Source organism: Brienomyrus brachyistius, chromosome 20 (assembly GCF_023856365.1).
Source record: "Brienomyrus brachyistius isolate T26 chromosome 20, BBRACH_0.4, whole genome shotgun sequence".
In the NCBI taxonomy this organism is placed as follows: domain Eukaryota; kingdom Metazoa; phylum Chordata; class Actinopteri; order Osteoglossiformes; family Mormyridae; genus Brienomyrus; species Brienomyrus brachyistius.
In genome coordinates, this window is record NC_064552.1 from 4,483,997 (window position 1) to 4,494,265 (window position 10,269).

General features: G+C 45.6%; 1 long non-coding RNA gene across 1 annotated transcript; it reads left to right on the forward strand.

Annotated features, from left to right (window-relative positions):
- Window positions 1-669: 669 nt before the first annotated feature.
- LOC125715497 (uncharacterized) lies at window positions 670-4,423 on the forward strand. Its single transcript, XR_007384083.1, has 5 exons — window positions 670-907; window positions 2,512-2,616; window positions 3,059-3,194; window positions 3,340-3,394; window positions 3,471-4,423. It is a non-coding gene; the product is annotated as an uncharacterized LOC125715497 (long non-coding RNA).
- Window positions 4,424-10,269: the final 5,846 nt, after the last annotated feature.

The window sequence follows — 10,269 nt, forward strand, 5'->3', positions numbered from 1 at the left end:
TGACGATTCTCGGGGCCCATGACTGAGAGGGGGCCCAGAGAAGCCCCCAATAAATGTGTCGGGGGCCCTGTCAAGATTCTTTTCATGGGGCCCAAAATCCTTAGCAGCGCCCCTGGGCACACACGAGGATCGTACGAGCCGGGTATGACAAATTCTTTGACAAAAGCAAAAAAAAAAAAAACAGGCCAAATAAAATTTAATAGGGCTAGGCCTATTTATTGGGCATTTGTTCATCTTAATTCCCAAAGGTAGGCTTAGCTAAAAAGTTGGGAATTTTACGAACGCACCAGTTTTGAGATCATTCTAAAGTTTTACATCGGTTTATCGAAACTGCAGGAATGTTAACAGCCATTAATGCCAGTGTTAGCAGAAATACATGCTACAGCGGTTATGGCGTGTAAAATATACTAAACCGAATATATATATATATATATATATATATATATATATATATATATATATATATATATATATATATATATATCTTTATGGAAGACACACACGTTAAACTCCTGTCTCTTTACCGTCAAGAGGAAAAACTTTATTAACACTTTTCAACATCGGCTTAGCTCACAGCTGCCACCCATCGGTCATCAATATAAACTCATTTGCATATATACACTTGACAATTTGAGAGCACATTATTCATTTCTGTCAACAGCCAGGAATTTAATCAGATAACTCACGTGAATTATATTAATTGTAAGTAGCGCACTCAGGTTTACTGAAAACGACCTTTCTGTGTGAGAATAAAACAGCAATTGTTCCGAAAGTCTTAAGTCTCCACTAGCTGGAGATCAGGAATGCCGATTTAGGTGGGGCAGAAAGAGAAAACGGACTCGCATACTAAAGCAGCGGACCGGGGTATTTTTCATCACCCTCTTCAGATTCTCCACCAGCCAAGACCGTACGTAACTAAAACCCACTAACACCACCCCGGTGCACCGTGCCGCGTCTAGGAGCCTGCATACTCCCCGCAGCCCCGGTCCCACACTCTGGATAGCGGAGCAGGCGCAGCAGAAGCCCCCTTTAACACCGAACTTCGTCCGTACGCCGGATTACTTTGATAGGCTATGCTTGCAGCTGTATAAATATGCAAACAAATCTCGTGAATAAATTCATTGTTTGCCTTGTTAGAATAAGTAACACTATTGTTACCAAGACCCGTTATCCAGAGACGTGTGTGCAGCTCTGTCAGCATTTTATAAACTTTGCCCGGCATGTTTACAATTCAAACGTAGGGATTATTAGACTCCATCATAAACTTTTAGGCTGTAGTAAATTAATCATCCGCTAGTCACCCGGCAGCGGCTTAAACAGTAACATTTTGCGGACAATGTTGGTATGTCGTTATTGTGCGGTGCAGTAGCCGAAGACAGGATTAATTCACAAGATATTGTTTGGTGGATGTAACGGTACTCATATTGGAAACCGTGCAGCGATGCAGCCAAGTTTGTCACATTGTGTTTTAGCAGTGGCAAGGCTTCCATAATGCAAGAACTACAACGCATGTATACAGATAGATTTATTCTCAAAAAGCAAAGTAATGTAGGGCCTAGTACGCCTAACAGGCCTGAAGGTTATCGCAACATGCCCACTGCTGACCACTTATTCAAGTCAAACGGCTGAAAGAGAAAATAAAGCTGATGAACAAGGTTTAATATACAAACCTGGAAGCGTTATATTTACTGCGTACAAAAATGCCGTTAAACTATGTTTCTTTCAGATGTAGCCAAATAAATCCCGGTTCTAGAACTGCTGACTCTGGAAAAAGAGATCTAAGAGGTTCGCGTTACTGTACGATAAACTGCGGCACGTTATTACCGGATGGGGAATAACTCTTCAGGCTACTGGGGAGTTTTATCATATCTGGGATTTAATGCTTATTGTGTTTGTGCGATGGCCGCTAATCTGTCATCTGGAACTCTATATATATATATATATATATATATATATATATATATATATATATATATATATATATATATATATATATATATATATATACATTATAAGTTGTTGAATTGGCCACACATATGGAAAATAAACCACAAGTCATGTAAGACAAGACCACATTGGTGACCTTAAAGTGTGTCGCGATACACTTTGGTTTTTCCTTTAATTTCTTAATGATATTTGAGTAGAGTTTGATTTAAGAGCCTCCTGTCGTTCTCAGTCTTTGCGATGCCTGTCATGCAGATGTGCTCAATGGGCCTTATTGTGGTGCAAAGGCAACACTGGGTAGGTCTGCTGTCTAAAACGACTCGATTCAACGATTTATGAAAAAGAAAATAACACGCACAAATGGACACATTTCTGGAAAATATGTTTGTAGGGTTACTATTTGCTGTCAGTTTAACAACCAACGTAGCCGATTGATGAATCTCTAAAATGTCGTTTCAGTAGACTAATATTTCAGTTGGATGCAATTTGCTGGGAAATTGCTGACAGTCTTTGCATGCATTTTCGGGCTTTATGACCTTATTTAATGGTGTATCTCCTATGCATTAGTATTTGGCAGGATTTTGCACACAGACATGTCCGCCAGTCGACCTGGATGAATTCAGCGCCGGTATCCATCGCCATTTGCTCTCGGATGACAACGTCCACTTTATGGTGGGGCTGCATTGTAATTTTATTGTTTTTCTTGGCGATCTGCTCGGGACCTGTCTAATGCTTCAGGAAAGCCGGACGATCACCACAGATGTAAAACGGTACAACTATTCTGCCACCCTTGAAGCTCAAATGATTTGTTCCTTGATTTGGGTCGTTCATCATCGCCCCAGCACAGCGCTGTTAGTTATTGTCGATGCTTTCAATGACGTGCAGGACGATTATCAAGTTAACAAGTGTCCGGTTTATGAAAAAAACGGGATGTTGGATCTGCTCTCTGTATCTTTCCACGGAAAGACTCACTGGGGGCACATTTTTCCACAATGGGGGGGGGATAAATGTGGAGTAATCATATTAGGGGTCTAATGACTATTTTTGATGCCGCTTCTGAAGTTCCGCGTGTGAGAGATTCCCGTTCAGCGCCTGTGACCCTCTTTCCCACCAGTGCAGTATCCGGCTGGACTGTTTTTGACCTCGTCTTCTTCGTAAAAGCACAGTCACAGGAGAGCACATCGATCACGGAGGTTAAGGGAACAGAAACATCGATCACAGACCTTAAGGGAACAGAAAGCCATGTCCAGGTCCGAGCTCAGTTTCTTTGTCATTACTTTGAGGTACTTTGGTCCGAAACACATTTAGAGTTTATCTTTGTTGGGGTGGGGTTGGTACAACGGATGATGGGTGGGTCTTACAATAGAAACCTTCATGTTTGTTTCTCGGTCGTAGACTTTCTGGAACGTTCTGCTGGCCGGTTGAAGGAGAGGCTCATGGACGGCCTATGGTGAACCCCCAGTTTACTTTGAAACAGATAATGGTTACCAAGGTTACGGTCCGTGGGCTGACGCATGTTTGTCCAGATGGGATCCAGCAAGAGGCCTGCATTGGTGCAAGGGGAGCTTCAATTACCAAGACGTTAACGAAGGACCTGCAAGAGGGACGCAGAGTGTTTCACCCTCAATTCCCTACATTATTAATTTTTCGCTTTTGCCTCCCTCAACCCAAATTCAATATAAACATCTCAAGCAGAAACAGGCTGACTTGGCACTTGCCTGGAACTTTATTTCATTCTCTCAGGAAAACGATGGTGGAAAAAAAATGTATCCCACAACTGTTTTGGAGATCCTCCAAGTTGAAAGCATAGAATCGCTTTAAAAAAAAAAAAAATCCAAGCGAGCTACGGCTGAAACATTCCTAGACGTGTAATGCCTGCCGTTGTGCTTCGTTATGTTGCTTTAACGTGCTCCAGAAAGTCGTGGGAGCGTTTCACTTCAAGAGTGAGTCACAGTCTCCTTGCAGCAGGTAAGGCATACAGGAATTAAGTAGCTGTGCAGCCCCCGTGTATGGAATCCGCTTGATAATGTGTGGCAGCCCTCCATATTACTGGCTTTCAAAACAGACCGTGACGTTGACATGCAGTAAAAGGCAGGTTTAATATGGTTTCTTCGCTAAATGAGCTTTTATTGCGTTTTCTTTATCTCTTAAATACCCAAACTGCTTCTAACTGAGAAATTACACAAAATAAGCCCCAGTTAGCAATGAGGTCTAATCTGCGCTAGGGTCTGGCAAATCTACGCAGACATTAGCAAACGACGACGGCTCAGTGGCAGTGATGATTTGTTGACATCTAAGGAGGGAAGCAGGGCAACCTTTGCGAGCACCCAGGACCCCTGTGTGATGGATGCGTCTGCCTTTCGAAGGGGAGGTTTTTACTGTGTATTTTATTTCCCTGCATTGACCCCGTGCAGCCCTCCTTGACCCCCACCAACCACCCCAAGCCGAAACGTGGCCGAGAAACAAGGCCGATTAAGTAAATGCACATTTTTATCAATAAAATGATCATTCAAAAAAAAAATGAACAGCAATTATTGATGGAAACTTCAGATAATGTTTGCTGTAGCAGACGGGAATGGAGTGGAGAGCTCAGCGAAAAACGCACAGCAGATTATCCTGAAGGGTCACCGTTCCAAAAACCCTTTTGGCAAAAGGAATGATGACAGGAGGAGGATGTGAGGCATGCAGCCGTGCAAACCTGCTAAGAGGAAGTGCAGTGGAGGGCCGCCCCGCCCCGGCAGGGTGACGCACTAAGGAATGCATCGTTTCGATGCCTTCGATGGTATCGCTAACAGGCTCAGGAGAAGCTCCATCTCCAAGCCAGCATGGCACTGATTACGGCTCTTATTTTCAGCCTCAAGATTTTTCCTAAAACGCAAATGCATGTCTTCTGGCAAGGAAAATGACACGCATAACATGCTCTAAGATGTGGCCACGCAGAGCTGGGCTCAGAAACAGCCTTATCTTAACTCTGCTCCCTTAAATTCAATCAGAAGTCACCCTTTTGCTTACATTTTGAGGAACTTCACCCAGGAGACTCTAACAGCCTTGTAACCATGACGCCGGGCGAGGGCAGGAACGGAAGCTGCCGGGGGCCCGGAGATTGATGATTCCACCCGATGTACTTGTCCATCACCTAGACATGACTCATGTACACAAAGACTCCATCTTGACACATAGCTACTCCATCCCTTTTCATAAAGTAGCATCGTTAACTCTCACTATCACCTTAAAGATGACAAACTGTAGTTTGAAATCTTTACTATGTATTTATGACCATTCTTTTCTCTAATATTTTTATGTTCCTTGGCGGGTTCTGATCAAGGTTGCTTAGTTACAGAACTATTACTCACAGCAGAACATACTGTGTAACCGAACTAACGCAGTTTCTTACATTTCTCCGTAATTCTGACCGACATTTTTCGAGGTCATTCATACCTCCTAAGCTTGTGCTAACCAGTAAGTTATGCTAATTTTACGCTGAGTGTGACAGTTGTGCTCTGGCTGTTCGCTCAAACTTCACTATTTCTGGCTTATCGTAACAATAACAAACAGCCTTTCGCTAAAAATAACAATCAAGTAATATGTTTTCTTGCATAATCTTTTTCCTCCCCGGCCCCCCTGTCCTGTTTTTCAACCTTTGCTCCAAGGAAAATACTCAGAGCTGAGTTCTTGTGCAGCTCCCCCCCCCGCCCCACTTTTAGGATGAGCAGAAACGGTGAAGCTGTTTGCTAGCTGATTCATAGCAGGGCGGCTGCAGGTGACAAGGCCCAGAGCGTCTCTGCAGCCAGGGGGCCTCCGCAAGGGCCGGGGGGGGGGGATGCAGTCATACCCTCTACATGACTAGTGGGCAGACAGCAAGACTGATTTTTCTCTTTGAAATCCTGCTCTTAGTCTCACTGCTTGGGTCTGTGCTCTCTGTCTCCAGGCCGAGATACTTACTGGGGAAAATGAGGCACAAACAGTCATGTCCATTATGGAACGTGACCCCGGAACCCTTCAGATGCCTAAGTCCTGAATCGTTACCTGCTGTCTTCTGATTGGTGATGCAGGACACGCTGTGCGGTGCTGAAATCCAACTGGCCGGATGCTTCTCCGGGCCGACGACTCCGGCAGCCATTGGCAAAATTTCTGACAGGACATTAGCTACCGCTGACTCGCCCAGGTCTCGGTGGAGCTGGGGATTCTGGGAGGCTGGAGTCGGTACAGCAGTGGGGGTGGATGGGGTGGGGGGGTGATTTAGCGCCTGCCTCCCACCCCGCTCACAGCCAGGGTGGTCGGTGCCAGTTCTGCTGTCTCAACGGTGTCTCTGTAGAAGGATGGACAACGGCTCTGTGTTTGAAGTGTACAATCCCAGGCCTGCGGCAGAAAGCACCCCGGGAGCCTTCTCCGCCCCCCAGGGAAGGGAGACTGACCCTACCGTCACTCACGGCAACTGGGGGCCATTTCCTCTGAAGCACGGCGGCTGACAAAGGATTAAGATGTCTGGTGGGGGGTAAAATATACTGGGGCGAATTCAGATCTGGTGGAAAGGATCTCCGGGGGGGGGGGGGGGAAATCTCCCCACATCCAGTGCCAGTGAAAACATGTGTCAAAGTCTAGCACACGCATGTGCCGGTACAGTTAGAAGGTTACGGCTAGGAGCCGTCGTCATGGCCTAGCATGCTATGCTAACACCTCTCCAACCAAAGGGCTCCCGCTGCACACAAACTCCCGCTCTCTTCTGATTTTCAGGGCCATCACAGTTCACACCAAGTAGGGGGGGTTATTATTGTTGATTTCCATAGGATAAACTGTCATGTGGCACCCGGCCGCGGGCAGAACCAGCGTGTCTCTCTCGCGAACGGATGGAACGTTTGTGCCGGCCGATGATGAATGGTGGGACCTGTCCGGTTGCCACCGGGTGGCGCTGTCATGCAGTAGCAAGATGAAGCGCTCTTTGTTCTTGATGACAAATCGCAGGCGCACAGCGGAGACCCGTTAAAGTGCGACTAAGTGGACGGTGGCTGTGGATTGGGCACAGGCCCGGTAATCTGACACACAATAGCCTGACTGCAGCCCCCAAATATCCGCACTTTCATGCATGATCACTTTATCCAAAGGACTATTTCACATTCTGCACTTTATCTAAGCTGTGGATCCGTGCTGCTATTGTACTCAGGTCTTGCATTTAATGTGTGTCTGTGTATTTTATGGTAGTTAATCGTACTGGCAAATTGCCCGGCACCCATTTATTGCCCTGTCCTGACTGTCTGCGCACAATGTCTTGACTTATTTGGATTTTGTGTGCACTGCGGGCCCTGAGCTCGGCCAGTTTGTCCCTCCGTATACTGCAGTATTATGAGATGGCAATAAAGTTTGCTTTGACTTTGTCTTTTGACCGACGGAGCACGTACCGAAGTGTCTCACATCTACTGGAAGGTCTGGGCAAGTCCCTGGTGCAACTGGATTCATTGTCTGTCCCATGGAAACATCACTTTATATTTACAGGGAAATATGTATTCCAGTGAGGGGATATTCCAGTGAGGTTTGAACGCAGCACCGAGTGTCATTTACCATAAAAGCCATGATGAGAAATGGATCTCAAAATGAATCTGAAGCTCTATACCAGCCGACACTGGACTTCCTTCTATGTCCCAAGGTGTAATTCATCAACTTGTACAAGAAATAAAATCCACAAAATAAAAAAAATATCTTTATTTTATTGTCCCACTTAAAGTCTGTCACATAAATTATCTATATCCATGGCTATTAGATTTATTGCTATGCTATTTTAATATTTCTGGTGTGATCCTGATTTCACTTTTCCCTCGTTACCTTAGAGGAATTTTCCCATAAGAATATATAGCTTTTCCCAGAATGACATCATAATCGAGAAGTAACATTATTTTAGGCAGTAATACAGTAGCACAAAACCAAGAAAAGATCGATCCTTTTCTGTTGTTAATGTCTCATAATGTATTTGTCTTGGTAATATATACTGCGACCGGCAAAATTATATGGAAAATCCCTCGGATTATCAGCATTGACAGGGTGGGTAACCTCACATCAGGGTTAGGGGCTCAAATCACTTTCCCGGCTCTGTGTGTGCGGAATTATGTTCTTCCAAAGATCTCTTCTGTGTTTCCTCTGGATTCTCCAATTCCCTCCCCCAGTACAAAGACGTGCAGTTAGGCATATTGAGGTGGGGGTGTTTCCCATAATGCTGGTCTGCTTCCCTCTCTCACGCTTTCTGGGGCAGGTTCACTGTCGCCCAGTCAAACGAGTAGCGGGAAATGTGATGGGTTTTTTGATAGATTGTCCGAAAGGGACCATGTGTACTTTTCAAATTCTTTTTAGTCGCACTTAAATGCGGGACACAGATTAAATATCGGTTCCAATTATACACAATTTACTCATTAACGGTTTTATAGTCATTTAAAATAATAATAATGATGCTATAGAGTGTAAGGGTCACTACACAAACATAAATACATGCGTTCTTTCAAATAATTAAGTGCATATCTCTAACATAGTTTATTTCCTTTGGTTCAGGTGTTCTTAAGTCCTAAGTGCCTGGGTCCACGTCTTAACAAAAACATGTCAGTTTTTCCTGAAGTTATGAGGTCCAGAGGGCACAGAAATTAGCATCAGGCTAAAGTGAAGCGGACCAGCTAACGATAACCACGCCAACAGACGTGACATTTACGTCTACAGCACTGATTGACACCTCAAGCAGGAAATCATCTCTCTGGAACATTAATGACCATCCCATAGATCAGTGACCGATAACGATGTCGATGACCTCACAGGGCAGAGGTCCCCGGGCGTCCATCTGCCCTTGTGGAATTCTGGACATGCCCCCCCCCATCTTCTCCTCGATGCATCAGGTTCCCTCTTAGGTCATATTTTATCTGCAAAACAGGCTGAAGACAGGCGGTCAGGCTCTGCGGACAGGGGTTAATGCGTCTATTTTCCGTCTAATCGGAACATTTTTCACTGACGTACAGTTACTCAGCCTGTCAGGGAAACAGCGCATGGGTTCGATTCCCACCCCCCCCCCCCCCCCCCCCCCCACACCTAAGTTAATCACTCTCAATGTGATGTATGTTTGGACAAGTGTAAGGAAAACAATGACCGTGTTCTAGCAGATAGGAACACAAGGGAGAGCCGGTTGGGGGAATTTCTCGGGGGCTGTGAAGTCTCTCCCATCGAACCGCGAAAACCTTCCTGTCACGGGGTGGGGGTGCGGGTGAATGCCGAGACGAAGGAAGCAGAAGAGGTCGTCCAAAATGTCCTCCTTACAGCAATACGCAGAGATAAGGGGGGTGTCCGTCTGCATTATGTTAAGTAAACGTTTTTAACTGGTGCACTGTGAAGTGGCAAAGATCCCAGCGTTCGGCATTTTCCAACCTTTCTCTCCATCATGCTTTTATCTACACGAGACACTATTCATCTAAAAGCTATTACAGCAAGCGGCGAAGTCCTCTGCAGTGTAACTTATGTGGCCCTCAGCCTCGTCCAGGTCTTTGGGAAACTACATTACACGCAGGCTGAGAAATAATGCATGAGTCGGGGAACGCCTGCATAATGATAATTACCGAGACGGTCGCAGAAGCTACGTACCCTGACAGCCTGCATTCTGAAGGTCCTGGCTGAGGAAACCAGGCCAACTTTGCATTTAAGGAACGAAAGACTCTCAGAGTCGACGCTTCCCTGGCACCTGTCGCAGTCTGTCGCAGTCTGTCGCAGTCTGTCGCATTTCACCGCTTGGTTTTAATGTCACCTGGTTAGAAGGCCTGGCGATTTAAGCGTTAACATTAAATGTTAACATTTTGATGATACTCATGCATAAAGTGTCTAATGCAAAAATTCGGTTGAAGTACATCCAGGGGTCCGTCGTGGGACTTTAACCTGCAGTCTGTCGCCGGCAGGGGTGGATCCTGGCAAGGGCAGGGTGGGCAAATGCCCAGGGTGCCATCCAGGGTTCGAATTACAGAGGGGGGGGGGTTAAGGAGAACACAACCCCCCTGAAAGTCTCCTCTGGGAAGAGGATCACTTAAAAAATGTCCACTTTTGCATTATAGGTTATATTTTATTTTCCGTACATTAAGGTTCCAAAAATAATAGTTGTATAGATATGTCAATGTTGTGCGTTTATTCACTCATTGCATTCCTTTTCTGAACATCTGTCCCCACTAATTAACACAATTCTGTGTCTGTTGTGACTGTCACTACCTGCAGTGGTAATAGCAGGATGCATTTTGCAGTGACCCTGCGACTGGCCGCACTGCGGCACACTGAAACGGCGCGCGTGTGTGCGACTCGGGGAGTCGTGGTGCGCAC